The following is a 13,428-nucleotide window of genomic DNA, read 5'->3' as shown; positions in this document are numbered from 1 at the left end:
CAAAAAAGCTTGTCTACACTATTGTCATAAAATAATATTTTATATGAAGTTGTATTTTTCCACATTTTTCACATTTGAGTCATTGTATAGTATTAAAAAGTACAAGTATTAGCATGAGATTAAACTTCGACAGCATTGTTTCTAGGGTCCATGGGTAAGAAAGACATTTTGCAAGTCTGAACTCAAACATACTTTCAGTACTTTGGTTAGTTAGTTAAAAGTGAATAAAATACTGTTTTCCGTCTAATCAAACCAGAATCATTTTATTCCTGTTGTCTTCAGGCTGCTGCTTCATCTGCAGACCCTTAATTGGTGCTGCTGCTGACACCAACAGTGCAAAACGTTACATCTGCTTATTTCAAAGCATTGAGATGCTTCTTTTTCTTTTTCAGACCCTCCTTTTGATTTTAAGGCTGATTTTGTTTTTCATGAAAGTGAGTCAACTGCCAGGCCATTGGTAACATGGAGTCACACAAACCATTAACTTCCCCAGATAAATACATGATCCAGTAAAAAACAGCTACAATGAACCTACAAAATGTTCTACATTTCCACAAATCAAAATCTCTTGTTTTCGTCCCTCTACTTCCTGTTGTACGAACTTTAGTCTGAGTCAGGTCAGGAAACAGACTGCTTCCTGGGAGCCTCAGTGTCCGAATCGTCCTTGGAAGCCGGCGGCAGGACAGCCAGAACAGGAAGTGAGGAGGCAGTGATGTCACACATGGGGCAGGAGGTGGTGAAACATGAGCAAGAGGATCTTTTTGGCTCACAGGTGTGGCTTCAATTTAAATCTATCATCACCGTCAGCTGCCAACCGAAACAGCCGCCTGTGCTCATGGAGGCTCTTCCTGTGGGAACACATTGCATCCTGTTTGTCAGACAGGCAGGTGATGAGGCGATCTCTCTGTTAGGCAATGAAATTAATTGTTTGTCTCTGATAAGGGTAAAGCATAAAAGAAGCATCACTTTTAAATGAAAAGTGATTTTGACTACTCTTTTCCATGAGCGTTTATTTTTGTGTGGGTCCAGTCTGCTTGTTGAGCTCTGAAAACTGTCATAATGCTTTTTCAGTTTCATCCGTCCACTCTCTAAACTGCTTGTACTGTTCAGGGTCGTGGGGTCGCTGGAGCCATCTTAGCATGCATTGGGTGAGAGGTGGAGAACAACCTGAAAAACTTAGTAACAAGTTTGGTAGACAGAGAATAGTGTCCGTGTGCTGAATTCTAAAGCGCTTAGGACAAAAGAGCTACATAAATACAGACGAATTATTTAGCTTTTTTTGTCCGCAATGCAGAATTACTTGATTTTCTCTGTTAAAAAAGCAAAAAACACTGTTACACTCCATTTTAGAGAAACTCTGAAAGAATACAGATTTTGGTGACAAACATTTAATTTTTCTACTTATTTACAAATGCTAAATGGCCTGCTATTACAGACGTGGGAAGTGCAGACACACTGCACGCAATCAGAAATTTCAGGTTAAATTTGAGGTGATGTTGGTGTCAGGAGGTCTCATCTAGCCCCCAAAACAATTATTTAGCAATATTTTTTCTCTTATTGTGGATCAGAGCAGTTTGACCTTCACTTTTACTTTAATTTTCCTCTCTCTCTACCCTCTCTCTGTCCTCCTCCATATTTCTGTGATACCAGTCCTTTTAAAACAACATTAAAAATAGCTTCAAATCATTTTGATGCTACACTGACAAGTAATAGAGTAAATGTTTCTCAGTTTGGGGTTAATAAAGTATCTAATTATCGATCTATCTAACTATCTAAAGTAACTGCTAACTGTACCTAGTGTTAGCTAGTGAGCTCAGTTAGCTTTGCAGCTAGCTGACTCTGCCCAGACCCAACTGGTTGCTCAGGGCACTGGGGGAGTGTTCGTGATTCCATTGTTAGACAGGGAGCTTTGGACAGTGGGGATCCAGCTGGGAATGCTGGTGGTGAGCAGCGTTGGAATGGGCGATGGAACCAGGTGACCGGGCAAGGGATTCGGAACTGGGCTTGGTGGACTCTACGGTCATCATGGCAGAGACAAAGAGACAAAAGAGAACAGGCCCAGGGAAAAAACGCCAACACCTAAAACATTTAGGCTACTCCTGTCTATATTCTTTTGTGCAAGAGTTTGAAGGACTGTGAATGAGTCAGCGACCTGGCCTGTTTGCTGTTGGACAAGTCAGTAATATTTGCTGGTTTGCTATGTTTTGTGTTGTTGCACTTGCTTGATGTTGGCTGTATTAGCAAAGTTGCCAGCTCACTAGTTTTTGATCATAAGTAGTGTAATCATAAGTGGATTGTAAGTGAATTGCAAACAAATACTGAAATAATGTTGCTCTTCTTCAAAACCCTCACACCCTGCTGGTTGGGGAATGCCACCTTCACTGCAGCACTGAGGCATTGATAGGACTTACATGTAGCTTTGTCCTGCTGGATACCTTTTTCTTGAACTTGAGGTCTGGTGCTGCTTGCAACTTGGTCTTGATGTGGCTGTCTGTCAAATGAGAGACAACACCAGAGAACTCAGACTGTACAGAACACTCAGATTCCTACTTTATTCTCTGCAGCTGTGTCCAACCAGTTTCCATTTATCTTTGCAGGAAGACAGCAATCACACATTGTACAGATGCAGGTAATTGTGAACATTTCGCCTGTCTTCAAAACCATTGTTGTCACTGCTGACATACCTACCCCAGATCTTGTCACATCACTGCACTGCCCCGACTGTTCATGTGTGTGCCAAATAATACTCCAAACAGATGCAGGATTCAGGAGGCAGCCATTGTGTGCACTGTCTCCAAGAGCAAAACATGGGATTCGATTTAATGGAATTTGGGTGACATTTGTATGCAAATGTTGTCCACCAATTCCCTCACAGGCTCTCTGAGGTTTTTCAGCAGCTCATTGGAGGTTTGCACTTCACTTCTGCAGACATTATGTCAGGCGAATCACTTTGAAGCAGTCACAAGACTGAGAGAAAGAAAAAGAAAACTCCCATCAAAATCATGTACTGTGACCTCTTTAGAGGCCTTAATAACATTGCAGGCTTGTTGCATTTCCTTCCACTCCTCTGGAGATCAGGTGACCAATTGGATTTGTAATGGTGGGGTTGTGGTGATCATCTGATGAGCATCCCTGTTTTCCAATATTATCATCAGCATGTAATAATGGATAAAAAATATTCCTGCTTGAGATGCAATTCTGGCAACACCAGCTGTTTTTTTCTGTGACCCTCAGAGGCAACTGTGCTCTTGTGCCAGTATTCAACAACTGCCTTTACTTTGTCCACCGTGGGTCTACTGGTACCAATGCAGTTGTGTACAATTAGGTTCAGGATGTGAGCAAAGCAGAACAGGTGGAGTCGACCTGATTTCTGGATGGGTTTCACTACATTGGCAGCACTACCAAAAACAGGCACCAACTTTATCTGCGTTGTTCCATTCCCTTGCAACCAGATTGTCAAATTGCCTGGAACTGTGGTTCTGGGTGTCCAACAGTCTTTAATAAGGCACACTGCTTCAGCTCTGTCCACTGGTACTGGAGTGCTGTCTGACTTGGCTAGATGTTTCCTAGTTGGGGTTCAGTTTGGTCTTCAATAATAGAAGAAGGTTTACAAACCTGTGCAATCATTCTTGCCAGTGCCTCATTTAATGCGCTTTGACTCCATGGATCAATAGACCTTGACACAAAATGGGTAAGGGTGGCTTGTACTCCTCTTGACCTGGGCCTTCCTGTTGTCCCTGTTGTGGCAACAGTAGTTAGAGTAAGAGCAGTGTTGGTATTGCGGTCTTCTTATTGTCTGGTACTGCTGAGGCCCTTGTCTTGCAAATTGAGCATGATGCAGCTGGTTGTGAAATTAAACGGCACTCAGACAATACAGAGCCTCTGGATCCCCAGTCCCTTGTACAAACATTTTCCACTGTGTCCATGGTTGTAATGGTATCTGACTTGTTCTCATTTGTTTTTGCAGGTTTCCAGGTCAACTTCTAAAATGGTACTGACCTGTTGAAAATGACTTTTAGCACATTTGTCACTGTGTGGTGGCGATGTGTAGAGACACAGGTAATTGGGAACTTGGTCTATTAGCTTGTCTTCAACTTTCAGACATTTTTGTCACTGCTGACATGCCAACTGAGTCCTGTCAGATCCCCATACTGCCCCTACACTGCCCTTACCATCCATGCACACATTTAACCTTACAGATGTGAGGTATTAACTAATGAGGATATGCAAAAGTAATGCTTCAAACAGATGCAGGGTATGTGAGGCAGCTATCGTGCGGACTTGCAGTGGCAGACCTGTAATGCAGTTGCATAAGTCCACATGGAATTCTGGGTTATTGCAGTAATGGACATACGCAACACTACTGCGGGGGGGGGGGGGAACCCCCAGAAAAGTTAGAAATGTCAAGGCAGGGAGTAAGTGAAAAATAAGAAAAATGCAAACACAAAAGCAAGTTTGATAAAACAGAATTGAAAGAAGCAGCAGAGAAAGAAAAAGCAGCTTCCAAAAAAAAAAAATTTCATAAAGTTTCAGAGACGAGCAGCACAAGTTGTTCCTGTGGACGTATTAAGGAGAGTGATGTAAATAGTCCTTATTTATTACAAGTTTATTGTAATCTAATCCATGTTAAGGTGCACTGTCACCTGTTAGTTTTCATCTGTGTGCAGGTGAGCCACCACCTGTTAACTTAGGTGTTTTTCATTCATGTAAAAGTGCACTGTCACCAGTTAGTTTTAATAAGTTATAATGTGTGCTGACAGAGATTATGTTTTTACTGTTATGATGCTCCAACACCAGATTTTGTCAGGCAGGCACGTTTATCACTGTCTTGGCCTTGTTATTATGACTCCTCCTCATTATCACAGTGGTGTATTTTGCTGTTGTTGGTCATTTTTAAGCTGCATGCTTTCACTTCTTTTATTCACGCTATATTACGTCTGATGGTGATGGGCAGGGCACGGTTTGATAATCTTGCATTAGGGCCCAGTGCTGACCCAGTTATGCCACGGCGCACTTGAATGCATCATTCAAAGCAAGTATATCTCTGGTTTAAATTTTAACCTATATAGTATGAATCTAGTTATCTTCAAGTCCAAGATCCATGTTGTTGAATCATTTCAGCTAAATGTTAGCCACCAGATTGAAAAAAAGTAGTTAAGTATTTCTGATTGTGAAAGAAAGCTGACTGAAAGCTCAGCTGAACTGACTGAGAAATGAATAGATCAATTCAGGAAGTGATTCAGTTCAAATCAGTTACCAGAAAGAAGGGTTGCCAGGTCTGCATTTTCCCCACAGAATTGGACTATTTTGAAGTGTTGCATGGAATGATTTCTGTCCACTGGTTGAGTGAACCTATTTTGCATGCAAATTGCATTAATAATATCTATAAACACACATCTGTATTTTAAATGAATTGATTGATTTATACCCAAATCCTACAAAACTGTCCCTAGATCCGCACACACACACACACACACATCACATGTGTGTCTACATAAACGCATACAAATATGATGTGCCTATGCTCTCTGCCACCCAGCGCTGGTTTGATTGGCTGTTTGGCTGGTTTTGGGCTAAAGATTTGTTCTTTTGAAGTAATTGCTCGCAAACAACACATTGCTATTCTGTAAATGAAAAATTCGGGGCTTTACCTTATCACCCAAAAAATCACAACAACGATGGTAACAATTATATCCTATGTGGAACTCGATGAAGAACAGCAACGGTTTTTGTGTACGGTTTACTCAAATGGTACAAAGAAAGAAAAACACATTACATCTATTGAGATATTTTGCAAAACAAGATAAATGACTTAATATCGCTCTAACACTCACCTCACTATGTTGTGAGGGAATTAGAGGAAGTGTAAATACATTTTCTTAATGCTTAAACTGGTAGAAAGCCAGATTTTCTTTGACTTTGGAGGTAAGAAACATTCACACCTCTGCAAACACAGGAACAAGTTGTGACAGTGTGGTAAACAAAGCTGGCAAGCAGGGAGCTGGGATTCATGAAAGCTCAGCTCATCAGAGGAGACTGTGGAGATTCGCTGCGCTCTGTGCCAGGCAGGGGACGTGTCCATAATGACATTACTGATACACACTATGTACATTTGAAATATAAACTGCCTGTATCTGAGCAAACACAAAAAAGCAGTGAGCACTGCCTCCTGTAGTGCAGCGCAAGGCCATTCCAGTCATTGCCAGTGTCATCTGGACGGGGGCGACATTGAACCTGGCCACACATCACTTGAGCTTCATTTTACCCAGTTCATCCAGGTGGCAAAATAACTTAAACTGGAAAGACCACAAAGTAAAAGGCTCAACGTAAACAGAAACAGAGATGATCTGAATGTGTTTTATCCAGACCAAACACGAGAAAACTGCCAAACTGAAAAGACAGGCATTCAGGGGACAAAGCACAAAGGCATGAATACCTCCACACCATAAACTGCTGTAACACTGAAAGCTCCTCTAAATTGGAAAGACTGGACGCAATGTTGAAAGCAGATAAAACCTTCTGGAACATATGTTGAAAGTTTGGTAAATATAAATGATGTGAAGTCGAGTGAGGCTGGAGGGACAGTAAAGTTTTAAAAATTAGTGCTGTGTCTGTTTGAAATGGGCCAGTAACTTATCTACAGGAAGTGCTGCTCATAGGCTTAGGTGATAGAAAGGTTTTACAGTACCAGGGAAACACCAACGCTGTGATTTTCAATATTCAAAACTACAGACGCTCCTCTTTCAATTAAAATCTGTGCAAAGGAAAATTAGTTTTTCTTCTAAACATTTTACATGTTAGACATAAGTCTACAAGTCTACACTCTTAGAAACAAGGGTTCCAGAAGGGTTCTTCCTGGAGGGCTGAGGTTCTACCCAAAACCACTTGCTTCCAAAGACCCATTTTCAAGGATTCAAGGATTGTTAAAATCCCTGAGGAACGCTTTCACCAAGGTTTCCTTGAAACATAATAGAAAAAGCTTGTCTTTAGAACCCAAGAGTGTGTTCCACATTAAACCCTTTGAACCTAAAATGGATCTCAGTAGATCCCTCTTGATTGCTCCTAGATAAAACCCTTTGGAATGTAAAACGGTTCTCAGTAGGTTCTAGATAAAACGCTTGGGATGTAAAAGGTTACTCAGTAGATCCCCCTAGGTGGGTTCTAGATAAAACTCTTGGAATATAAAAGGGTTTTGGGAGGTTCTAGATAAAACCCCATATAATATAAAAGGGCCCATGGTAGATCCTGCTTGGTTGGTTCTAGATATAACCTTTGAAACATAAAATTGTTCTTTGTATAACCCCTTGGGTGGGTTCTTTTGAACACCCTTAGAATGTGAAAAGGTTTTGAATTGAACACCCAGTGAGGGGTGAGTACTGAGTACAATTTTAATTAATATCCAAACCTTTCATCTACATTTTAGCAGCCAATCAGGTTATCTGGCCACAAACAGGCTAATGAAAACAAGGACACAACAACAACAACAAAAAACCAATCGATTAAGAATTTAACTTGAAACTTGAATTAAAAATGTTCATGGATATTTTATCAATAGACATGGCAGTAATTGCACCTCACTTGACATTGTTTTGTCTGGCAGAGTCATTTTCAGCCATTCTTAGACCTAAATGAGGAAAAAAAGGTGAAAATGAGGAAAAAATTAATAACCAATAAATTATTGATGATTAATCAATTATTATTGTTTTCAAATATTGGTTCAGGAAAATGTACAAAATTTGTAACCCTAGATTAGACAGGTGACTGCGACATCAATGGTAGTAGTTTTTGCGCTGAATACTTCATACTTTTACTTAAGTATATATCTAACACCAGTACTTTTACTTGTAACTGAGTAATATTTTAGAAATGTAACAGTACTTGAGTACAGATTTTCAGTGCTCTTTCCACCACTGGTTCTAAATAGAGCTATCTGAAAGTGTTCCAAGTGGAGCATTAATAAGCCTATGGGGAAAAGCCAAAGAACCCTTCATGGTTCTAATTAGCACCTTTATTTCTAAGAGCGTACGTACAGTCAAGTGTTTAGTAGCAGAGGGTGTATCAGTGCCACGGTGCCTTGTTGACTTGATGAAACAATAATGACTGTTAATTCAAATGAATCATTACTTCCAGCTGTATTAACTTCGTTAGCACATTGTAACACTTCAGCTTGACTAATTTGCAAGTATTTACATTTGATATTTCATCTTTATATTTATTATGTCATTCTTCACAAACAGTAAGCACAGCACAGCAAACTAAACTGAAGTGTACATGTGTTTTCTTGGTGAGAAGTGTGTGTGTTTGAGCGTGTGTGAAGGAAAGTGACAGACTAGAAGAAAAAGCGAGATACAGTTAGAGACCACACGTACAGACCTGTGTTTGAGGTTCAGTGTGTTTGAGCGGGTACATGCACCTGCGTGGGGAAACACCTGACAGCCTCGCTTTGCAGACCGGGCTGCATGTGCATATGTTTCGTATATGTGTCTCTCTGTGTGTGGTGTGGTGTGTGTGTGTGTGTGTGTGTGTGTGTGTGTGTGCATCTGGCCTGTCTCCCCTCCTTATATTGTTTCTGTCTGGACGAAATCAGCCAGAGAAATTCGTCTGACATCGGGCTTTGCCATGCCTAATTTCTGTTAATCCACAGAGACGCGCGCACACACAAACTGTCTCTCTCTCTCCTACACACACACTCACACACACACACACAAATAGCACCCAAATGGAGTCGTATCAAGAAGCAGCATGCATTGCAGAGAGACGGAGCAGAACAAGTTAATTTGTACAGTGCCAAGAAACACTAATTCCTTGTAGCGTTTGTTAATTCCCATCATGGGAGCAGAGGCAGCTCCTCTGTGAATAACAGCTCCGAGCTCTGACAGGCCGTCAGCTGTGCATGTGCATATCCCTGTTTATATTTGTTCGCTCATTGCCGCTGCAGAGGGAATCAGCTTTGCAGTTTGAAAGATAATGAATGAATAAATACAATGAAAAATACTCAACTACACCAGATGAGTTTAGGTGCATCTGATGTGTGTGTGTGAGTGAGTGTGTGTGATCCAAATAACAATACTTTCAAGTGATTCTTCTAATTAGACAGAACAATTAAGTTGCTGTTGCCAATTAAAAACAGGCAGACAGAGAGAGGAGACCAGAAATAAGCAGAGGAAGCTCATGGTTAAATCAAAGAGAAGCTTTGTTGGGAGAGGATTTGAGAAATGAAGACATGTCTGTTGTGACCACCTACAGCAAATAATCATATTACCTGCGCTCACATGTCACGCTTTTCACTTGTGTTTCTTGCCCAGTTGGACCACTTTTGTAGCAATTTAATTACATTTTCAGTTCCTAGCTATTATTTTAGGGACTTTAAAGCTATAATATCCAACATTTCTGCATTAATATGTTATATATTTTGTTTAGTTGTGTATTTACATTATACCAAATGTTTCCAACGTTTTAACTCTGTAATTTATTCAGAGTAACAGTGCATTTCCTGCTAGCCATTACCAGCTAGTAGTTTCTATAAGAACTAAGTTCTCTACCTAAAACTTATAGGTATATAAGGTAGAATATAAAAGGGTTCTTGGTAGATCTCTCTGAGTGTGTACTAGATAAAGCCATTGTAATTCTAAGTAGAACAGCAGAACAAGCAAATAATCATATTACAGAACGTCACAGTCACCATGGCACTATTTTCATTTGCGTTTCTTGCCCAGTTGGTCCAAAGCTACTTCATGACATCATCAAACTATGTCCTTCGTTACTCAGTAAGCTTGGAGGGGATCATGCGATCGCTTCTGTACATGCATCTGCCTGTGACTGAGCAACAGTCCTGCTGTTTGAGTGCAGCTAATCTCAAATACTACTGGACTGATTAGTCTAAATTTGTTCAAACTGAGAGAAATCTGTATTTTATGCAAAGTAACTGTGCCTTTCCTGCTAGCCGTTACTAGCTAGCTGCTAGTTGCTATAACTTATGGGAAAACACAGGAGTGTGGAAGAAAATGAGCAAACACGACTAAACGTATTTCGTCCAGCAGCAAGGTTCTGCCTGAGTCACATAAGATACGTTTTCATCAGCTTTGGTAGTTGTTTAAAAGTGAAGATATCAGCTCCCATCATCCAACGCTACTTCACGACATCATCAAACTATGTCCTTGGTTATTCATTAAGCCCGGAGGAGACCATGCAGTCGCTTCTGTGCATGCATCCGCGTATGACTGATCAACAGACCTGCAGCTTGTCTGGCTACTGGACTGAGTTTCTGAGATTCACAATAAAAAAAAAATCCTTAAAGAACCTTTTTATGGTTCCACACCTGTGACAACTGTAGCCACAGGTCATCCTCTTTCTGTGAACAAGATATCTCAAGAATGCCTTTAGGGAATTTCTTCAAACTTGGAACAGATGACCACTTGGACTCAAAGAATAACTGATTAGATTTTGGTGGTCAACCTCATGTCCGTCCTGTTCCTGTGAAGGCAACATCTCTGGAATGCTTGGAGGGATGTTCCTTTCTTCAAACTTGGGTCAAGCGTCCACTTGGACTCAAGAATGAACTGATTGGTCAAAGGTGAAGGTCATCGTGGACTGCCAGGAGAGCAGGGAAGTTTGCAGTGAGGAGCAAGAGGGAGTGGATGTCCTGTGACAGTTGCGTAACGTAACAATGTTATTAAATAACAGAAAATTGAAATTTTAACTGTTGTTCAGATGGTAATTTAAACAAAGGACCATCATAAAACTGGCACATGTAGAAGTGCACTCAGAGATGGCTGTCCTCAATTCAGATTAAACCCAAACACTCATTGTAGTCTCAGAACTACATAGAAGTTATCAGGTCTTTCTGTTAAATTGAATTGCTGTGCAGTTACCACAGCGTGTTCTGTCCTAAAAGCCTGCTGTTATCTGTGATTCAGACCTGCCTTCTGAATCCAAGATAACTACATCAAAAGCCATGTCCAAAGCAGTAGAAATAGCTGCAAGATGAGGTATCTTCTCTCTTTTGCCAACATAAAAAAAACATATTCATTTTTCTGTCTTCCAGACAATCAATTTCTGCAGTGAATTCCTCTCGGCCCAAACGCACCTTTATAAAACTCAGCAGCCTGAGCACGTGTGACAGGAAGGAATCGCTCTGTCTGCAACCATCCTTGGTTTGTCTTGAAAAATACACTGCATCATTTTAATTTTGAAATTGCTGAAAAGCAACACAAAACACAGGCACCAATAAAGCACCTTAGGAACACACCTGCATGTTGTTGCCTCAAGTTACCCACCCCCAAAAAACCAATATCTCCACTCACATTAACTGTAACTAGCTAGCAACACACTATATGTGGAGGGGGGAGACTTTCAACCACCCTGACCTGTGAAAGAGTCAAGTGACAGACAGAGACAGCCGAAAACATTCAGTGGACACTGCTTTTCTGCTTACACTGTTAGGTTATCAAGCAGAGGTGGGACGTAACTAAAGACAAACACTTTGTTATTATACTTAAGCAGAGTTTTCAGGTACCTGTACTTAACTTGAGAATTTACTTTTCTGACAACTTTTTATTTTTACTCCCTACATTTTAACACACATATCTGTACTCTGTACTCACATTTTCAAAACAGGCTTGTTACTTTAGTTTTTTGTGTCATTGCGTGCTGCCTTCCTGGCTGATTTCAGCCTAAATTCATGGCACAACAACACACAGAATAGACAATTTCTTTGTGTATCCATCAGTGCATATCCAGTAGGACCAATGTAAGATTTAAAAAACAAAGGAAAAGATGTAAAAAACAAACCCAAAAAACATAATAAAATTTATGTAGCAAAATGAAAAATACGTAACAAGACTAAAAAGACATAATGAAACAAAAAAGATAAGACAAAAAACAACCTAACATGACAAAAAGACGTAACAAGACAAAAAAAAAATAACAAGGTCATAAAAAGATGAAAAAGACAACAGGAAGAAAAAGACAAAACGACAAAGAAGACAACAAGATGAAAAACAGTGTAACAACACAATAAGAAAGGTTGTTACAAGAGAAAAAACAAAGTAAAACACATAACAAAGCAATATATTTTTCAATTTTACTTGAGTAAAGATGGAAACCTGTATTTCTACTTTGACCAGTCATTATTTTCACAAGTATTTGTACTTGTGTAAAGACTGTGTGCTTTTGCTGCCTCTGGTAATAGTGAAGAGGAGCATAAAGTCCACTACACATGATCAGCGGTAAAAACGCTTTGTGCTGGCTGTCCCATTATTTTCCTAAAGAGAGAGCGGTGGCGCCCGACGTAGCAGCACTGCTACCCTCAGCGTGGCGCACTGCTCGGATCTGCTGCTCACCGCTGCGCCCAAAGTTCAAATTATTTGAACTTTGACCTTGTTTGCCGCTGACCTTTCAAAGCGCAACCAATGAGATAACAGCTGAATGTGACGTAGCCAGAAGCGACACATACAAACAGAGGAGGGAGAGAAAATGGAAGAAAAACTCATTCTCTGTGTTTCCGAGTTCCCTGAACTGTAAAACACCACATTAAAATCATACCACGATCTCGGCAGGAAGAGTATTGCTTGGCGAAATGTCAGTAGTCAGATCGGGCTACCAAGCTTGTGATTAGGCAGAGTTTACGAGCTACCATGAAGCTAAACCATTAAGCTGTTTGTGTACATTTGCTATTCCAGGCAGACACAGTGACAGGATCAGTGCTTCGTAGCTATAAACTGTTGTTTAGCGCAGTGCTTTTTCCTCCTCGTCCTATTTCTTTCCAGAGTGACAAGTAGCGTTTGGCGTTGCCTAGCAACAGTCAATAGCTTGCACTTGTTGATGACGTATACCTGATCTCCACATCTGCTCGGCACCTGTGCGCCCTACCTGGCGGTGAGCAAAGAGCAAATTTCTTGTCATGTGAAGGCCCCCTTTCACACAACTGTCCATTAACAAGACACACAGTCTATACAGCCAGGTTACCACACTGACTGTGAGATTTACACAGTTCATATAATACTTTACCCACATTCTGAAATCACACATTAATTTTTTCAGACAGTAAAAAGCTAATTTTCAACTGATAACATTATGGCATGACACAAAAACATAAAAATATCAAGCGGCAACCTCTAGGGAAAAAGGAAGCCTGCATGGACATTACAAAAACTGCAGTTCCTTCAATTGTTGGCTCCAAAAGCATGCCAACATAAAATTTTCCAGCAGAAATGGTTTTGGTCTGTATAGCTAATTTCCCTGTTCATGTCAACTGTAGTTGCAAGAGTGAGTTTCTTTATGGGTATCGTCACAGGTGGTTAGCTGCTATGTAGCCACTTCATTCAGCTGCCTCAGCTCCACCCACGCTTGACCTCTTCGCCCAGTTTTGAAGTAGCCAGGAGTTAGCCGAGCTGGGCACTGCCAAGATGGTGACAGCCAGAGCCACCA

The sequence above is a fragment of the Lutjanus erythropterus genome, chromosome 12 (assembly GCF_056507025.1).
Source record: "Lutjanus erythropterus isolate fLutEry1 chromosome 12, fLutEry1.hap2, whole genome shotgun sequence".
NCBI classification, from domain to species: Eukaryota; Metazoa; Chordata; class Actinopteri; order Lutjaniformes; family Lutjanidae; genus Lutjanus; species Lutjanus erythropterus.
Note: the sequence above shows the minus strand (reverse complement) of the source record.